General features: G+C 47.9%; 1 protein-coding gene across 2 annotated transcripts in view; it reads left to right on the forward strand.

The window, feature by feature from the left end:
* Positions 1-4,924: 4,924 nt before the first annotated feature.
* LOC119970497 (endoplasmic reticulum aminopeptidase 1-like) overlaps positions 4,925-19,910 on the forward strand; it is a 111,909-nt gene continuing 96,923 nt past the window's right edge. Inside the window, exon 1 of one of the 2 annotated variants that reach the window (XM_038805223.1) lies at positions 4,925-5,110. The gene's annotated coding sequence lies outside the window, so the exon portion shown is untranslated. Of the gene's footprint in view, positions 5,111-8,340; positions 8,430-19,910 lie in introns of those variants that run through there. The other variant, XM_038805221.1, reaches the window with a different exon arrangement.

Below are 19,910 nucleotides of genomic sequence, written 5' to 3' on the forward strand. Positions count from 1 at the left end.
ACAGTCAATAAGGTAGATATTCAGGTGGGTGTCGATATCTCGCTGGTTGCCTGCAGACATCCGGGACTTTGTCATTCTCAACTTTAGTATTTATAAGTTCACTAGTAGATGTCTCAATGCAGGAAGTCTTTACGGTCTCTTTTTCTGAGGGAAGAGTAGTAGTAGCAGGTACTTCTGATGCAATCTCTTCTTCTGTAGATCAACTAAACATTATACAGTCAGATAGAATGGAGACCATTACCTTTGGCACTCTAACCCGCATTGGTGTCTCCACACAAGTTTGTCAGTCGTTTGGACTGTTAATGGACTAGTCTGAACCAATACCATCACGGGGATCCATTTCTCACTAGCCATTCAGGTAATAGTCTGCCTTCTTGTTCTTGCTACCAAAGTGTATATGGTCTGTAAGTCTGAATCAACTAAGTTGTTGACAGCGCTCCAATTCAGTTTAATCCTTTCCAGCCAAGAGCAAACAAAGAGATCTGGAAAACTTCCTTGTACCACGTGAAGGAATAAGGGGATCCAGGGTTTTGGGGAGAAGGCAGGAGAATGGGGTTGAGAAAAATATCAGCCATGATTGAATGGCGGAGCAGACTCGATGGGCCGAGTGGCCTAATTCTGCTCCTGTGTCTTATGGTCTTTGAAGTGAGAGCTCTGCAGTTTGCCCACTTAGCTTAACCCTGACTATGATGAAATCTCTCAGTGGTACTTTCTCTTCAGGTTAGGTCCTCAAGATCACATCTGCTGGTCTTAAGGGCAGGTGGTTAGGTTTCCGTTCATAGATGGTCTCAGAAATTAGGGAGACGGCAGTCCCTGTATCAACTTCTATTTTAAACAGTTTGCTCATTCAACTTTGGCACTACCCAAAAATGGTGTGACTCATCCTGAACTGATAGCACGTTCCACTTTAATTCTTCATCGAAAAGAACTGTTTTAGTTTCATTGTGGTTGTTGTTCTTTTATTCCACATTATGTATTTTCTTAGTTGAATTTGGTTTGTTTCTTCGTTTGAATGAGTTCTGTGTCTTACTTTGAGTGTTCTTCTCTGGAGAAGTTATTTTACTCCAGTAAACTCTTGCTGCGTGACCAGTTCTGCCACAATTTTTACATTGTCTGATCTTGCTCCAGCAGTCAGCCTGTGAATCGTTGACTGAGAAAGCCCTTCTTGATCAGCTTGGACAGATACAAGAGAACCCACACTCTCTAATGTAACTCTATTTTATTTATGTATTACAAAGTTCAAAATCAATCACACAGAATATGATTCAGACTCATAGCTGAGCTCGAGGTATTACCTGTACTTCGTGAAGGAGGCTGGCCAGGCTACGATCACACTGTGTGGAAACCTTCTTCTTTGAGCTCAGGGTTCCTTTTCTGCAATGATTTTACTTGGGGGCTCCCAGCTTGTTGCTGATGATGTGTCCCGATGTTTCTTCCTTAATCTATGTGCTGCTGGCACTGAGACATAGTTACACACACACACATACACACGCACCTAGCTTGAGTTCTATTGTCCCCTCAAGACTTAAACTCAATAATAGAAATAAACAGGATACTCCTGTTCAGCCAATGTGATTCAATCAAGATCCATTGTTCTCTGAACCATTCTTGTTTGACCAGCTTTAGCCCGTTATGGAGTCTGATGGCTTCCTTGCTCATTGGTCGTCCTGCTGCAAAGTTGATCACTACTGTCTCAAAGTTATATATTCATAATATAGTCTTTTTCCCTTTTGTGAAAATGGGATATCTACTGTAAGTTGGTAATCGCAAAGTTCAATATGGCAATAATGAGTTTCTGTGTTGACTTGAGTGCTCTGGCAGATGGCCAATATTGATTCCGGCCTGGGCCTTATTTGCTTCTTCCTGTTTTTGGCCTATGTGTCTTTTCCCCTCTATCAGCCTATCCACAGTACCACAGAATAGCCCATTTGTGCACAGCAATGACATGCCTGTTCCTGGATAGATTCTGACCAGCAATCAGTTTATGCTCTGTTCCAAGCTAAGAACCCTCCTTAGCCACGAACTTCAATTAAACAGCAATATCTAACGCCGTCGTCCGACTTAGATTATGTCCATCAATAACCTTCCTTGAATGGCCTCATTTTTCAAACCATACACTGAATGGCCTCTAATTGGGTCATATAATGAATCGCTAAATTCACAAAACCCTACAAGTCACTTGAGGGTTGCAACAAACTGCACAACATTTTCACCTTCTGATTCCTTTGATGAAAACTAAACTCTCCGCAATAATCAAGAACTTTGGTGAAGAATGATTTTCTAATATTTTCATCAGTTCTTGATATGTCTTACCTCTGGGGATCTCTGGCTGAACTAGGCTTCTTAGAAAATGAAAAGTTTTGTTATCAATTGTACTTAAGAATACAGGGACCTTAATCTCTTTTGAAATTTGTTGGCTTGATTCACCTGAGGAAGTGGGGCCTCACGGTAGCATGGTGGTTAGCATCAATGCTTCACAGCTCCAGGGTCCCAGGTTCGATTCCCGGCTGGGTCACTGTCTGTGTGGAGTCTGCACGTCCTCCCCGTGTGCGCGTGGGTTTCCTCCGGGTGCTCCGGTTTCCTCCCACAGTCCAAAGATGTGCGGGTTAGGCGGATTGGCCATGCTAAATTGCCCGTAGTGTAAGGTTAATGGGGGGATTGTTGGGTTACGGGTATACCGGTTACGTGGGTTAAGTAGGGTGATCATTGCTCGGCACAACATCGAGGGCCGAAGGGCCTGTTCTGTGCTGTACTGTTCTATGAAGGAGTTCTGCTCCGAAAGCTAATGATTCAAAACAAACCTCTTGGACTTTAACCTGGTGTTGTAAGATTTCTTACTGGGCTTGAATATAATAATGGATTCGCTCTGAATATGACTTTCAGTTCTGAGTCCTTATCAAAAGAACCTATCATGCCAAAATTTCCCACCATTTTTCATGGTATTGGAATGCTCTTTCCCCTTTGGTTAATTTAGTGGTCTAGTTCATTCAAGGTGTATCACCAATTTGTAACAGCTTTAACTTGCATGCGAGTTATGATCATCTTTTGTTCTCTGCCCTGATTGCCTCCATAACTTATTGTACCACGTGTGGACAGCCCTGTAGCCTGACCCATCGATTACCAGTTTAAAATTGGTATGGGTCCTTCCTTTGTGTTTTTGCCCCAAAACCTTGCTGGTTCTGATGCCAGCGATGTCTGACCTTCTCTTAATCTGTTGATTGATTGATCTGCTGCAGCTGCTCCACTCCAATAATTTTTCAAAAGTAAAAGTTTTCATCTCTCTTCTGATCCTATCCTCCTCGCCAGTTTTCTTGTTGTAAACTGTTGTATCTTTAGACTAATAGTACAAAAGAAATAGGATTGCAGAAGCATGTGGGTTTTATGAAAGATTAACAGAGGTTTATTGAATAGGTCTTCACTGTACAAGGTTTGGCACAAGACTCCCTAAAGACCTGCGAAGTAGCCGATAATGCCACGTGACTCGGTTCTTAAAGAGACATTGCACTTAACTACAATAATCCACATATATTACAATTCAATTTGGGATGACGAACATGGAGAGAAATATAAAATATAGGGTACAACTCTAAAGGGGGCTCAGGTACAGAGGGACCTGGATATGTTTATAAATCATTGAAGGTTGCAAGATCAATTAATAAAGCATAAAATATCCGTTGCAATATTAATGGGGAAAAGAGAACAAGAGCAAGGAGGTAATTTTGAATAAGTCACTAGTTCGGCCTCAGCTGGAGTATTGCGTCCAGTTATTGCATTCAGTTCTGGGGACCACACTTTTGGAAGAATGTGAAGGCTTTAGAGAGGATCCAGAAAATATTCATGAGAATGGTTCTAGGATGAGGAAGTTCAGTTACGAAGATAGAGAAGTTAGGACTGTTTTCCTTGAGAAAAGAAGGTTGAAAGTAGATTTAATAGCGGTATTCAAAATCATCAGGGTTTTGGACAGGATGAGGAAAATCTGTTCCCGCTACTGAAAGGATTGAGAATAAGGTGTCAGAGATTTAAAGTCATTAATAAAAGAAGCAATTGGGATACAGGGAGAAATGTTTTAACGCAGCGCGTGGTTAGGGTCTGGATGGCACTGTCTAAGTGCGGTGGAGGCAGGTTTATTGAAGCATTCAGAAGGGAATTAGACTGCTATCTAATAAGAAAGAATGTGCAGAGTTACGGGGAGAATGGAACTAGGTGAGTTGCTCATTCAGAGAGCAGGTGCAGGCACGATGGGCCAAATGGCCTCCTCTTGTGCCATAACAATTATGTGAAGTAGCACTGAAGGGAACTGAGAAAGTTGCCTGACAGGAGAAATGAAAGGAGGCATGATGATAGAAGACCGTTTGGGAGAGGTAAGGAAAAAAGTAGTTAAAAAGAGCAAAAGTGGAAATAAATTGATTGGCTTGGATCCAGGGTGGCAGCCAAAGTGCGCATGTGAACTGACTTGGGAGATCAGCTAAATCCATAATCCTCTGGATTAATGATTCTCAGTTAAAGATTTGATATCTCTCCTGTCAATCTTTACTAAATCAAAAAAGGTGATATTGAGTTGTCCCTGACTCACTGAAGGAAAAAGCTCAATAAAATTAAGGAGGCACTACTACATGATAATCTAAAAGGAAATTTTAAAGAATTAAAAGAATTGTAATTTAAAATCATAATATTACTGTCTGTGCAATTCAACCACTATACCTTGCCGTGCCCATGAGTTACAGAGGGGGATTAGGGAAGGACATAAACAGTTGGTTTGAGTAAACAATGCATCTGTGACCTACTGCACATATCTATGTACAGCTGATTGAACATTTTTAATGAACTGCTTAAATAATGCTGACACCCAAGTTCAGTGTGTTTGTCAGTTTTACAGACGCTGGAAGTGCTGTTAGTATAAAATGTGACCTGTTCAGAGCGTGTGGCACCATTCCATTAGGGCTTCTGTAATGACAAGTTTCTAAAGACGTTCCTCATGGTAGTAGTGGAGGTGGGTGCACCTCTGATGCATATTCTGGCACGAGGATACCCGTAGGTGGGTACAGAGTTCATCTGATACTTCCATCTTAACTGACATACCTACGTTGGTGAGGCCCCAACTCATCTTTTGGTAAGTCCAGCCATTATTTCCCATCCCTAATTATCCGTGAAGAAGCCAGCTTCTTAAATACAATTGAATGGCTTGGTAGGTGATTTCAGAGGACAATTACGAATCAGCCATGCTGCTATGTGTCTGGAGTCACATATAGCCCAGACTGGGTAAGGAGAGCCGCGGCGGGATTCTCCACTCCCCCAGTCGCCTGTATCTCGGTGGTGCACTGCTTGTTTTTGGCGGGATTCTCTACCACCTCTTGTCAATGGGATTTTGCATTGAAGCCACCCCACACTGCTGGGAAACCCAGGATAGAATGCCAACGGCTGGAGAATTCAGGCCCAGATTTTGTTCCCTATCTATGCTGCATGATTTGTTGTTTCCCCTGGCATTGTTATTTTTGTGAATTTTCCTGACAAAAAGCTTTGACAAAATATAATCTATTTTTTTCAGCAATGTCAATCAACTAATGAGCATCAGTAAACTTTACTGGCTACCATTACTGATACTGGAATTTTATTCTAGATATGAGTGCACTGATTATAATGTTCAATTAATGTATTTAACTAAATCTAAATTCCTTAGCTGCCAAGGTGGGATACAAACTCATCTCCAGATATGACAATCCCACCCTCTCATAATCAAACTGACTGACAACTGGTTAAAAATCTCATCAGTGCCTTAATTGCGAACAGGTCAGAGCTCTTTTCAGAAACGCTTCTGAAAATAAAATAATAAAACTTTTTAAAATTCTATCTTTTATCTCCTGCCTTGCTCCTCACCATTTCTCACACGTGTCATCAGATTTAAATTAGCAACTAATATCAATCTTGTGATGAGGGTCCAATCCCACTATGGGGGTGGCATGGTGCCACAGTGGTTGGCACTGTTGCCTCACAGCACCAGGGACCCAATTCAATTCCAACCTCAGGTAACTGTGTATGTGAAGTTTGTACGTTCTCCCAGTGTCTGCTTGGGTCTTCTCTGAGTGTTCCAGTTTCCTCCCACAGTTCAAAGATATGTGGGTTAGGTGGATTGACCATGATAAATTGCCTCTTAATGCCAAAGGATTGCAGGTTAGGTTATGGGATTATGGAGATAGGGCAAGGTGGACTTGGTGGGCTGAATGGTCTGCTTCTGCACCATCGAGATTCTATGATGCGAGGCCCAGGAACCCTAACAGCGTATTTAGGCTGCATTGAAGCCCAGGTTCCAAACATCAATGACAAACACTCATTGCACACATGAGATCACCAACTTTTGCACTTCAAAATGTTTGGTGTGTGAGCAGAATTAAGTCCCAAAAGTTGCATCTGAAATAAGGAAGGCTGTATAGTTCAAGAATAAGAGGTCTATATTTTAAGACGGAGATGAGATTTTTTTTTCCTGAGAGTTATTGGTCTGTGACATTGTCTTCTACAGAATGTGTGGGTAGCTTGTTTCTTTCAGTTTATTCAAGGCTAAGTTTGACAGAGTTTTGAGACATGGGAGTCGGTGGGGCAGGGCAGACAGGAAAACAGAGCCAAAAACAGATCAATCACTATCTTATTGAATGGCAGAACAGGCTCACCAAGGGCCAAATGGCCTACTCCAGCTTCTAAGGCCTATGTACTCGTGACTCAAGTGGTCGTGTTCATTCCACCTTCTTAATGAATTCCACTTTTCAAAATAGGTACAGCTGCATAGTATTAACTGAGCCTCATGCTGTTTAGCCAAAACTCCCACAAAGATTCATTTTCTCTCTCCTCAAAATGAGCAACTGAAGCTGGACTATAGTTCCTGGGAGAAGCCATTACCTTCAGGCCAAGGCAAAGAGAGGTGAATATATATCAACAAAACAAGAACCATATAAATCACGATTAGTATTTTGCAATACTTTAATAAGGTATTTGTTGTTTGCTCAAAGGACAAATAGGGAGGTGAGGGGGATTAGTTTATTAAATAAATATTTGGGGGCAGCACAGTAGCATGGTGGTTAGCATAAATGCTTCACAGCTCAAGGGTCCCAGGTTTGATTCCCGGCTGGGTCACTGTCTGTGCGGAGTCTGCATGTCCTCCCCGTGTGTGCGTGGGTTTCCTCCGGGTGCTCCGGTTTCCTCCCACAGTCCAAAGATGTGCAGGTTAGGTAGATTGGCCATGCTAAATTGCCCGTAGTGTCCTAAAAAAAGTAAGGTTAAGGGGGGGTTGTTGGGTTACGGGTATAGGGTGGATATGTGGATATTGAGTAGTGTGATCATTGCTCGGCACACCAACGATGGCCGAAGGGCTTGTTCTGTGCTGTTCTATTTCAACAATAGTTGTGTTGGAAGCTTATTTAAAAAAGAGGCTGCAGCAAGCAAGATTAACATCGTCACAATCTAATTTGCAAAAACAGATATTTAAATGTTGCGTGATTAGTCTGCTAATCAGTACATTAAGGAAACTCGTGTATGACAAGATAGTGAATCACTTGGAGAGGATACTTTCAGAGATACTGAAGTAAGTTAGGTGTACAGCCTTTGGAGACAGTTTTAATGAATTTTTCCACACTTCAAAAGTACTTAATTGGCTGAAGGGTGCTTTGAGACAGCCAATGGTCACGAGATGTGTCATATAATGCAAGTCCTTTTCTCTTGGGCCTCTGTCTTTTTTAGTTTCAAACTCTCTTGCCATTCTCTTTGTCTCTGCTGGCCCCCTTACCTCAGCACTGGTGTGCCAACTGTTGTTGTTCAGGCACCAGCCACAGCAGGTCAGAAAGATGATGCCATTTCAATCTTACCTGTGGTCTTGAAAAATCACTTTAGAATCCTCTTGCAGGATCACAAGGGATTTAATTAAACTGAAAAATTGTGTCTCCTGGGATAACTGAGAGTTTGTCGTATGTGTCCCCGGGTCATTAGTCCAAACCCTGAATGACTAGTCCAGTAAAAGTCACTATATTAGCGTAACAAACTTTTATGCTTTAAAGTTGAGTATATTCAAATAAGATTTCGAGTTCACTTGGGTGTAAATATATACCAGCAAAATAAGGGCAGATCAAACCTGTGGATTTTCCCTTCGGAGGAAAGTCGAGATCCGGAGGATTTAACTTTCCTGAAACATTTGGGCTGACTGACCTTTACATTGAATCCAGCATTATTACCACTTGAGGACAGCCTGGTTTCCAAAATGGTTTCTATAATTTGCAAACACTATTTAAAAAAAAATGAAATAAATCACAAGGTGCAGCCATCTAAAGTTACCGCGCTCTCCAAAGGGTAGGTTTATGATTCCATTTTCACTTTCACTTCTGATGGGTGCTCAGAGGAGGCTGTTCAGAGTCTTGCATCTGCCCGAAAATGCTGCTTTATTTCTGAAGGTAAAGTTTAGAGAAAATACAATTAGATTGAAGGCAGCGCGTTCAAAGGAAATGCATGTTAGATTTTTGGCCCCGCATTGGAAGCGGCCGGGGTGGGGAGGTGAGGTGCAGTAAGCCTCCTGTGGAGCCCGCTCGCTGCAGCCCCTACTCTGGAGTCGCGGCTGCCGCTCAGTTGAACTGTGAAACGCCAGAGACGAGTTATCTCGTAACGTGACCGATTTCCTCCCTAAAATGTGCACTCGGTCAAACGGGATGCATCACTTCATCATCAGGATCTTTTCCTGTCGCTGGATAATTTGTAATAAAACCCGGAAGTACTGTAACATGGGAAACATGGCTGCTTCTCCACTCGTGTCAGAGTCTAAGCACATTCAGCCACTTCCATGTCCTTCCAGACTCGGGGCACATTCTTTTTTAAAAATTTATTTATTTTTATTTAGGGCAATTTTACATAGCCAATCCACCTACCCCTGCACATCTTTGGATTTGGACTGTGGGAGGAAACCGGAGCACTAGGAGGAAACCCACGCAGACACCAGGAGAAAGTGCAAACTCAACACAGTGACCCAAGCCGGGTATCGAACCTGGGACCCTGGAGCTGTGAAGCCATTGTGCTAACCACTATGCTTCCGTGCTGCCTGACTCAGGGAACATTAAGCCACTTCCATGTCCTATCAGACTGTGGGCACATTCAGCCACTTCCATGTCCTGTCAGACTGTGGGCACATTCAGCCACTTCCATGTCCTGTCAGACTCGGGGCACATTCAGCCACTTCCATGTCCTGTCAGACTCTGGGCACAATCAGGCATTTCCATGTCCTGTCAGACTCGGGGCACGTTCAGCCACTTTCACGTCCTTCCAGACTCTGGGCACATTCAGCTACTTTCATGTAGCTAAACTAAAGTTTTAAATCTACTCATTTGTGACACCAGAATTGATTCTGGATCGAATAAATGAGATATCTCACTCTAATTATCTTTATAAAGGAAATTCAGTTGTGTTTTTACACGTCCTGCTTTAAAGTCAATTGTGTCCCCACTCACACCATTCACCCATCATCCATGCAGGCTGACATTTGTTGGTTCTGGATCCACCAACACGTTCATTAAAAATCCTTCCCTTTGTCACTCCATGTTCTGATTCCTTTCTATCTCTAACTTCTATCTCCTGCACTCCAACCTCCCGAACGCTGTCTTCCCCTAGTTGGTGTCTTGTCCACCGTTGACTACCTTTGCCCCAGCATTAGCAGTTCTATCTCTGTCTGTCTAGGCCTGAAACTCTGGAATTCCTTCTCTAAACCTGCCCGCCTCTCTACCTTTCACTGGCCCTTTATGATACAGTGCTGCAGAAAACTCATCAATTTGAACACCTGTCTTAATGTATCCTTTGTCCAGGTGCCAATTTTTTGATGTCAGACTTCTCTTCTGAGAAGCAACCTGGGATGTTTTACCAAGTTAAAGCTAGAGAACTACAAGTTGAAGTAACCTTTTCTTCTTAGTGCATCCGGAACATATATTTGTGCGTGAAGCTTATGTGGAGTTTGGGTGCCTCATAATTTGTTGACCTATGATTTGTGTCCCAAAAGGTTATGGAGCTTCTGGAGCTCGATGTGTGTGCTTCTGCTCAATTACTGAGGGAGAGCAAGGCTGTTAAAGGAGAACTGTTTTACTTTTATAATTAAATTCTGTGTAATGATCCCCCCCCCCCCCCCCCCCCCCCCCCCCCGTGGAGGTCACAGCCTATACGTCATTAGGGCAGCATGGTGGTTAGCGTAAATGCTTCACAGCTCCAGGGTCCCAGGTTCGGTTCCCGGCTGGGTCACTGTCTGTGCGGAGTCTGCACGTCCCCCCCGTGTGTGCATGGGTTTCCTCCGGGTGCTCCGGTTTCCTCCCACAGTCCAAAGATGTGCGGGTTAGGTGGATTGGCCATGCTAAATTGCCCGTAGTGTCCTAAAAAGTAAGGTTAAGGGGGGGTTGTTTGGGTTACGGGGATAGGGTGGATACGTGGGTTTGAGTAGGGTGATCATTGCTCGGCACAACATCGAGGGCCGAAGGGCCTGTTCTGTGCTGTACTGTTCTATGTTCTATCCCTTTTCCCCCCCACCACGGAGTATGCACTCCACCGGTAAAACGGGGTGGGACTTCCCCTTAACGAGGGGGAACATCATTGTATAAAAACCCCCGACCTGGGTGCAGGTGGAGGAAGGTGACCCTTTGGGGGAGGAGTGTTAGTTGTGTGCACCTAAATAAACCTGAGTTCATTTTATCCTTCTGTGCATTCCTGTGCGTCTCTTCGTTGGATCCTACAACATGCATTCACCTACATTAAATATCAAAGTAATTAGTTGTAATACTAAGAAGTTCCGAATGACATAATAAGGTGTCCTGTAGCGACTTCTGGTGCTGGCCATGGAGTGAGTGGGCACACATTTGGTGGCTCCCTCTCGAGGTGGATTTTTCCGGTCCTTCCCTACCCAAAATGTGTGGTGTTGGATAGCAGAAGGTCCATGAGCACTGCGGGAATGTAAAACTCCTCTGGTGGGACTGGTTTATGGCTCATCGGATGAGAAGTCCAACAAGAAAAAGACAGCAACATGAGCATGAAATGTTTTGTGGTGCGACACAGGAGAAGATGGCAGAGAGTAGGGGGGCAGTGGTGCCCTCCCAGTGTCTACAGAGCAGCTGGTGGAATGCCTGAACAGGAAGTTCCAGCAACAGAGGAAGGAGGCCTTATTGGACCTGGCTAAGGTGGTGGTGAGGCTTAGGGTGGTGATCGAGTGCGTGGAGCAGAGGCAGCAGACACGGGGCCTGATCCCAAAAATGGAGGAGTCGATGGGGGAGCATGAGGTGGAGGTGGAGATGGGGATGATGATGAGCAGTGAGAAAAGACTGAGGGAGAAGCTGGAGGATCTCAAGAACCGCACCAGAAGGCAAAACCTTTGAATCGTGGGGATGCCTGAAGGCATTGAAGGTGCGGAGGCCGCTGAGTATGTGGTGAGCATGCTGGAGAAGTTGATGGAGGGGAGGTATTTGACCGTCCTCTTGAGGTGGATGGAACACACAGGGCGTTGAGGAGGAGGCCACAGGTGGGGGAGCCGCCAAGGATGATAGTGGTGAGGCTGCATTGTTTCCTTGGCAAGGAGAAGATCTTGAGATGGGTGAGGCAGATCAAGACGTGTACCTGGGAGGAGAGTGCGCTGCAGATTTATCAGGACCTTGGAATGGAGTGGGCCGCGGGGTTGGCTAAGTGGGCCGGGTACAATCTGATCAAGGCTCCCCTCTAAAGGCTGACCTCTACAAGAAGGTGGGGGGGGGTGAAGTTTGGGGTCCTGTAACCCGCTTGTTTGTGTGTTATGTACCAGAAACAAGTTTTATTTTGACTTACCAGAGGAGGCAAAGGACGTTATGAGAGACTATGGACTGGGAGGAGTATGAGGACGTTGAACTTTGGAGTGGTGTTTTGTATAAAATGAGGTGGGTGGATTGGCGAGGGTCACGATAGGGGGGGGGGGGGGGGGGAGTGTGAGTGTGCCTTATATTTTTCCTAGTATGTTTGTTGCTTGACAGGATGGGGGGTGGAGGATGGATTGGGGGGATGAAGGGCCATCATGCTAGCTGGTTGGCCTAGTTAACAGGAGTGAAATGGAGTGTTGCCAGGAGGAGGGAGTGGGGGGGGGGGGGGGGGGGGGGGGGGGGGGTGGAATGGGTTGATCTTTTTGTTTGGTTACGGGGGGTTGGGGGATGCTGAGATGGGTGTGGTTGGTGTGGCACAACTGTTTGGGGAGAGATGGCGGTGGACATCTTGGGGCGGGCCTGGAAAAATGTGAGACGTGGACCGGGGGAGATGGCTAAAGAAGGGGTATGGATGATCAGCTGGGGAAGGGGGCAGGGAGACCCTGACCAGGCTGGTTACTTGCAATGTGCAGGGGTTGAATGGGCCGGTCAATGGTTGCATGTTTTCGCACACTTGAGTTTGAAGGTGGACGTTGTGTTCCTTCAGGAGACGCACCTGAAGCTGGGAGATCAGACGAGGCTGAGGAAGGGATGGGTTGGGTAGGTGTTCCAGTCAGGGTTGGATATGAAGATGAGGGTGGCGGTGCTGGTCAACAGGAAAATGGCCTTTGACGTTGACGGTATTGTAGCCGATCTGGGGTCAGGAACGTGATGGTTAGTAGGAAGCTGGAGGTGACACCTGTGGTCCTGGTGAACACCTATGCCCCAAATTGGGATGATGTGGACTTTATGAGGCAGGTGTTAGGGAAGATTCCGAATCTGGACTCGCACCGGCTGATAATGGGGGGAAGATTCTAACAGGGTTTTGGACCCGAGGATGTACTAGTCGCGTCCCAGGTCTTTGAATGTATCGGTAGTGGCGAGGGAGCTGAGGAGGTTCATGGGCCATATGGGAGGGGAGGGGGGGGGAGAGAACCTGTGGAGGTTTGGGAGGCCAAGGACTGAGAAGATTTTGTACTTCTCACATGTGCACTGGGTGTAATCCCGGATTGATTGTTTTTGTGATGAACAAAGCACTGGTTGGCGGGGGTAGGCGATTCTCTGCTCTCTGACCGCATGCTGCACTGCGCGGATTTGCGGGTAGAGTAGAGAAATACAGCACAGAACAGGCCCTTCGGCCCACGATGTTGCGCCGAACTTTTGTCCTAGGTTAATCATAGAATTTTGGACAATTTTCCATGGCCAATCCACCCAACTTGCACATCTTTGGACGGTGGGAGGAAACCGGAGTACCCGGAGGAAACCCATGCAGTCACGGGGAGGATGTGCAGACTCCACACAGACAGTGACCCAAGTCGAAATCGAACTTGGGACCCTGGAGCTGTGAAGCAATTGTGCTATCCACAATGCTACCATGCTGCCCTTAAGAAGTTACCCTACACTCCATTATTCTACCCTAATCCAAGTACCTATCCAATAGCCGCTTGAAGGTCCCTAACTTTTCCGACTCAACTACTACCACAGGCAGTACATTCCATGCCCCCACTACTCTCTGGGTAAAGAACCTACCTCTGACATCCCCTCTATATCGTCCACCATTTATCTTAAATTTATGTCCCCTTGTAATGGTGTGTTCCGTCCGGGGAAAAAGTCTCTGACTGTCTACTCTATCTAGTCCCCTGATCATCTTATAAACCTCTATCAAGTCTCCCCTCATCCTTCTACGTTCTAATGAGAAAAGGCCTAGCACCCTCAACCTTTCCTCGTATGACCTACTCTCCATTCCAGGCAACATCCTGGTAAATCTCCTTTGCACCTTTTCCAAAGCTTCCACATCCTTCCTAAAATGAGGTGACCAGAACTGCACACAGTACTCCAAATGTGGCCTGACCAAGGTTTTGTACAGCTGCATCATCACCTCACGGCTCTTAAATTCAATCCCTCTGCTTATGAACGCTAGCACACCATAGGCCTTCTTCACAGCTCTATCCACTTGAGTGGCAACTTTCAAAGAACTATGAACATAGACCCCAAGATCTCTCTGCTCCTCCACATTGCCAAGAACCCTACCATTAACCCTGTATTCCGCATTCAGATTTGTCCTTCCAAAATGGACAACCTCACACTTGTCAGGGTTAAACTCCATCTGCCACTTCTCAGCCCAGCTCTGCATTCTATCTATGTCTCTTTGAAGCCGACAACAGCCCTCCTCACTATCCACAACTCCACCAATCTTCGTATCATCAGCAAATTTACTGACCCACCCTTCAACTCCCTCATCCAAGTCGTTAATGAAAATCACAAACAGCATAGGACCCAGAACTGATCCCTGCGGTATGCCACTGGTAACTGGGCTCCAGGCTGAATATTTGCCATCCACCACCACTCTCTGTCTTCTATCGGTTAGCCAGTTTGTTATCCAACTGGCCAAATTTCCCACTATCCTATGCCTCCTTACTTTATGCATAAGCCTACCATGGGAACCTTATCAAATGCCTTACTAAAATCCATGTACACTACATCCACTGCTTTACCTTCATCCACATGCTCTGTGCCAGAGACCTGGCCGCTGGGGCCTTCCCCCGGTAGGTCATCCCCCCCAACAGCATCCAAAACGGTATACTTGTTTTGAAGGGGAACGGCCACGAGGGATCCCTGCACTGTCTGCCTGTTAGTTTTCTTTCCCCTGACTGTAACCCAGCTATTCTTGTCCAGTACCTTTGGCGTGGCTACCTCCTACCTCCCTTGGTTCAAGGGGAGGCCCAGCGTCCATTGTGGAGGTTGGACGTGGGCTTGGTGGCAGATGAGGGGGTATGCACGAGGGCAGGGTATGTGGAGCGGAATGACACGGGGGAGGTCATGTCCTCCACGCTGTGGGAGGCACTTGGGTAGGTAGTCAGGGACAAATTTATCTCAAATTTGGGTGCAGAGGGAGAGGGTGGAATGAGAGGAGAGCGCGTAGCTGGTGGATGAGATTATGAGGGTGGATTAGAGGTATTCAGTTGCGTGGGAAGAGGGGCTACTAAAGGAGATGCAGAGGCTCAGTAGGAGTTTGGGTTGGTGTCCATGGGGAAGGCAGTAGGGCAATTGTGAAGGACCAGACGGGGAGTATACGCGTATAGGGAAAATACGAGTAGGACGTTGGTGCACCAACTGAGTAAGCAGACAGTGACGAGGGAGATTGGTAGGGTGCGGGATGAGAGATGCAAGGTAGTGTCAGTCCCAGAAGGGGTGAATAGGGTGTTTGAGGTAGTATGCATTGGAGGCCTGGCGAGAAATGCATGAGGCGGTTCTTGGATGGGCGGGAGTTCACAAGGGTGGTGGAGGAGAAGGTGTAGTGCTTGTGGGCCCCGATTGGGCTGAGGGAAGAGATGGACTGTGCAGGCGTGATGCAGGCGGGGAAGGCCCTGGGGCTGGATGGGTTCCTAACTGAATCTTACAAGAGGTTTGGTGCGGAGTTGGGGCTCCTGCTCGTGGGATGCACAATGAGGTGGAGGGGGGGAGCTCCACCCACCTCCACTCCGCGACCCCCACATTGTTGCAGGCATCCAATTCGCTGATCTTAAAGAAAGATAAGGACCCAGAGGAGTGTGGGTTGTACCGCCTGTTTTTGCTGATAAACGTAGATGCAAAGTTGTTCGCAAAGGTGTTAGCGTCGCGGAAAGAGGACTGTGTGCCGGGGGGGGGGGTCTTAAGGGAGGACCAGACGGGGTTTGTGAATGGCGGTAGCTGTCGGCAAATGTGCTCAAGTTGCTCAATGTCATTATGATGTCCTTGGAGGGCAGGCGGTAGAAGCAATGGTGGCGATAGATGCAGAGGAGGCTTTTGATCGGGTGGAGTGGGCCTATTTGTTGGAGGTGCTGGGTCAGTTCAGGTTAGGCCAGGGATTTGTGGATTTGGTTCAGCTGCTGTATAGGGCACTGATGGCTAGTGTCCGGATGAATAGGACAAGTTTGGGGTACTTTGGGCTGCATCAGGGGACGAGGAAGGGGTGCCCACTTGCACTGTTGCTTTCTGCTCTGGCAATAGAGCCGTAGGCAATGGCACTTAGACATTGAGGTGTTGAAGAGGGATTGAGAGGGGAGGGTTGAGCATAGAGTCTCGTTGTTTGCGGATGATCTGCTGTTATACGTTTCGGACCCGGTGGGTAGCTTAGATAGGATTATGCAGATCTTGAGGAAATTTGGTTGTTTTCCCGGGTATAAATTGAATATGGAGGAAAAGTGAGGTGTTCCCGATTAATGCTAGGGGGCAGGAAGGCGGCTGGGAAGTTGTCGTTTAGATGATAGTGGCGTTTGGGTGAGTTTTCGGTATCTTGGGATTCAGGTGACACAGCTGCATAAATTGAATTTTGCACGACTGGTGGAGGGAATTAAGGCGAACTTTAAGAGGTGGGATGTGTTGCCGCTGTCACTGGCTGGGCGGGTGCAGATGGTTAAAATGACGGTACTGCTCAGGTTCTTGTTCGGGATCCATAATCTCCTCATCTTTGTACCCAAGTCCTTTTTTAGGAAGGTGAATTGGATAATTTTGGAGTTCTTGTGGGTGGGAAAGACCATGGTAAGGAGGGTGTTTTTGGGGAAGGAGTCGGGGGGGCGGAGCTTTGGCGCCTGCCGTTGCAAAGTTTGATGAACTATTACTAGGCGGCAAATATCGCAGTGGTTTGGAAATGGGCAGTGGAGGGGTCGATGTGGGAGCAGATGGTGGCTGAGTCGTGTAGGGGGGAGTTTAAGACCATAAGACATAGGAGCAGAATTAGGCCACTCGGCCCATTGAGTCTGCTCCGCCATTCAATCATGGCAGGTATTTTCTCATCCCCATTTTCCTGCCTTCCCCCCCATAACCCCTGATCCCCTTATTAATCAAGAACCTATCTATCTGTGTCTTAAAGGCACTCAGTGATTTGGCCTCCACCGCCTTCTGCGGCAAAGAGGTCCACAGATTCACCACCCTGTGGCTGAAGAAATTCCTCCTCCCCTCTATTTTAAAGGATCGTCCCTGATGCGACCATCAATTCAACCAGAGACACAAGTTGGAGTAAACTGTGGCTTTAATCGGCTTACAACTGAGCCTACCTGCGACTGTGCTGAACTGGAGGCGGACTCGCAGGACCGCAACACTTATACTTCCTGTAGGGGGCAGAGCCAAGGGCGGAGCCCTGTACATGCTCCTCATCTCCCCCTGTGGGCAGAGCCGCGCAATAGCTCACAGATGAAACCCACAGGGACACAGTAATGTACAGTGTGAATTATAGTGGCTACACATTCACCCCCTGTTTAAAAAATCAAGTCCGGCAGGGGTGACGGGTCTACAAGTTCAGGTTGCCCGGTGCCCGAATCGTGCGTTGCAACCGACGAAGCACTGGTGTTGCAGCCGTTTCGGATGGCTGTGGAAGGATGTTTGGTGCGTGTCCGGGGATGGTTCTTCCTGAGCTTCGTTCCTGCAAACCGGTGTGGCGGGTGGAAGGGAGCGTGGGGCGCAGGGCATGGGAAGTCGGGTGGGGTGTAGTGTGGGAGGTACATTGGCGGTAGTGGTAGTAGAGCCTGCGGGTGCCAGGTCCCGGAGGGAAACGGTGTCCTGTCGGCCATCGGGGTGTTCAACAAACGTGAAGTGGGGGTTTGAATGCAGGAGTTGGATCCTCTCTACCAGGGGCTCGGTCTTGTGTGTCCGAACGTGTTTTCGGAGGAGGACAGGGCCCAGTGTCCTCAACCAGGGCGGAAGCGAGACCCCTGTAGTAGTTCCCCCAGGGAAGGCAAATAGGCGATCATGAGGAGTCTGATACGTGGCCGTACAAAGGCCAACCTAATAGCATGGAGCTCATCGGGGAGGACCTCCTGCCAGTGGGAGGTCGGGAGATTCCTGGTCCGTAGGGTCAGTAGGACGGTCTTCCAGACCGTCGCGCTCTCCCCCTCCACCTGCCCATTCTCCCTGGGGTTGTAGCTGGTAGTCCTGCTCAAGGCGATGCCCTTACTGAGCAGGTACTGACGCAGTTCGTCGCTCATGAAGTACGAACCCCTGTCGCTGTGGACATAGTTGGGGAAACCGAACAGGGTGAAGACACTGTGCAGGGCTCTGATAACTGTATGGGAGGTCATATCGGGGCACGGGATGGGAAACGGGAGAATTCATCTATAACTTTGAGGAAATAAATGTTGCGATTAGTTGAAGGGAGGGGTCCTTTGAAATCGATGCTCAGGCGTTCAAAGGGCCGGAATGCCTTTACCAGGTGGGCCTTGTCTGGTCTATAGAAGTGCGGTTTACACTCTGTGCAGATCGAGCAATTTCTGGTGACGGCTTTCACCTCCTCAGTGGAGAAGGGCAGGTTGCGGCCCTTGATGTAATGGGAGAGCCGGGTGACCCCCGGATGGCAGAGGTCATTGTGGATCGCCTGAAGACGGTCGTCTTGTGTGCTGGCGCATGTGCTGTGGGACAGGGCATCTGGGGGCTCAGTGAGCTTCCCAGGACGAAATACAATATCGTATTGTAGGTGGAGAGTTCGATCCTCCACCTCAAGATCTTGTTATTTTTGATCTTGCCCCGCTGCGAATTGTCAAACATGAAGGCAACCGATCTTTGGTTGGTGATGAGGGTAAACGTCCAACCTGCGAGGTAGTGCCTCCAGTGCCGTCTGGCTTCCACAATGGCTTGGGCTTCTTTTTCGACTGAGGAGTGTCGAAGTTCGGAAGAGGAGAGGGTTCGGGAAAAGAACGCTACTGGCCTGCCTGCCTGGTTCAGAGTGGCAGCGAGAGCGACCTCCTGAGGCGTCACTCTCCACCTGGAACAGGACAGACTCGTCTATTGCACTAATGGCGGCCTTAGCGATGTCCACCTTAATACAGTCGAAGGCCTGGCGAGCCTCGGCTGACAGTGGGAAGAGGGTGGCCTTACATAGTGGGCGGGCTTTGTCCGCATACTGGGGGACCCACTGGGCATAGTATGAAAAAATCCAAGACACCTCCTTGAGGGCCTTGGGACAATGAGGGAGAGAGAGTTGTAAGAGGGGGCGCATACGGTCAGGGTCGGGTCCTAGGATCTGTTTTCCACGACGTAGCCGAGGATGACTAGCCTGGTGGTGCGGAAAACGCATTTCTCCTTATTATAGGTGAGGTTGAGCTTTTGGGCGGTCTGGAGAAATCGGTGGAGATTGGCGTCGTGGTCCTGCTGATCATGGCCGCAGATGGTGACATTATCCAAGTACAGGAAAGTGGCCCGCAGCCCGTACTGGTCCACCATTCGGTCCATTGCTCCTTGGAACACCGAAACCCCGTTTGTGACGCCAAAGGGGACACGGAGGAAATGGAAGAGGCGGCCGTCTGCCTGGAACGCCGTGTAGTCGCGGTTCTCCGGGCGGATTGGGAGCTGATGGTATGCGGACTTCAGATCCACCGTGGAGAACACACGGTACTATACGATCTGGTTTACCATGTCCGCAATCCGGGGGAGGGGGTACACTTCAAGGTGCGTGAACCGGTTAATGGTCTGGCTGTAATCCACCATCATCCGGAGCTTTTCCCCGGTTTTGCCGACCACCACCTGAGCTCTCCAAGGGCTGTTACTGGCCTCTATGACTCCTTCACGCAATAGGTGCCGGACTTCAGATCTGATGAACACTCTGTCCTGCAGACTATACCTCCTGCTACGAGTGGCCACTGGCTTGCAGTTGGCGGTGAGGTTAGCGAATAGTGAGGGGGGGGGGGTCGACTTTCAGGGTTGCTAGGCTGCATATAGTGAGAGGGGGCAGGGGCCTGCCGAAGCTGAGTGTGAGGATCCTGAGGTTACACTGGAAATCCAGTCTTAGGAGGAGCGGGGCACAGAGGTCTGGGAGCACGGACAATTTGAAATTCGTATAATTGCCGCCCTGTATCGTTAGAGTCGCTGAGGTGCGCCCTTGTATTTGGATTGAGTGCGACCCCGAGGCGAGAGAGATTGTTTGCCGCGTTGGGAATACTGGGAGCGAACAGCGCCTTACCAGATCCGGGTGAACGAAGCTCTCGGTGCTCCCGGAGTCGAAGAGGCACGGTGTCTTGT

Source organism: Scyliorhinus canicula, chromosome 8 (assembly GCF_902713615.1).
Source record: "Scyliorhinus canicula chromosome 8, sScyCan1.1, whole genome shotgun sequence".
Classification (NCBI taxonomy): domain Eukaryota; kingdom Metazoa; phylum Chordata; class Chondrichthyes; order Carcharhiniformes; family Scyliorhinidae; genus Scyliorhinus; species Scyliorhinus canicula.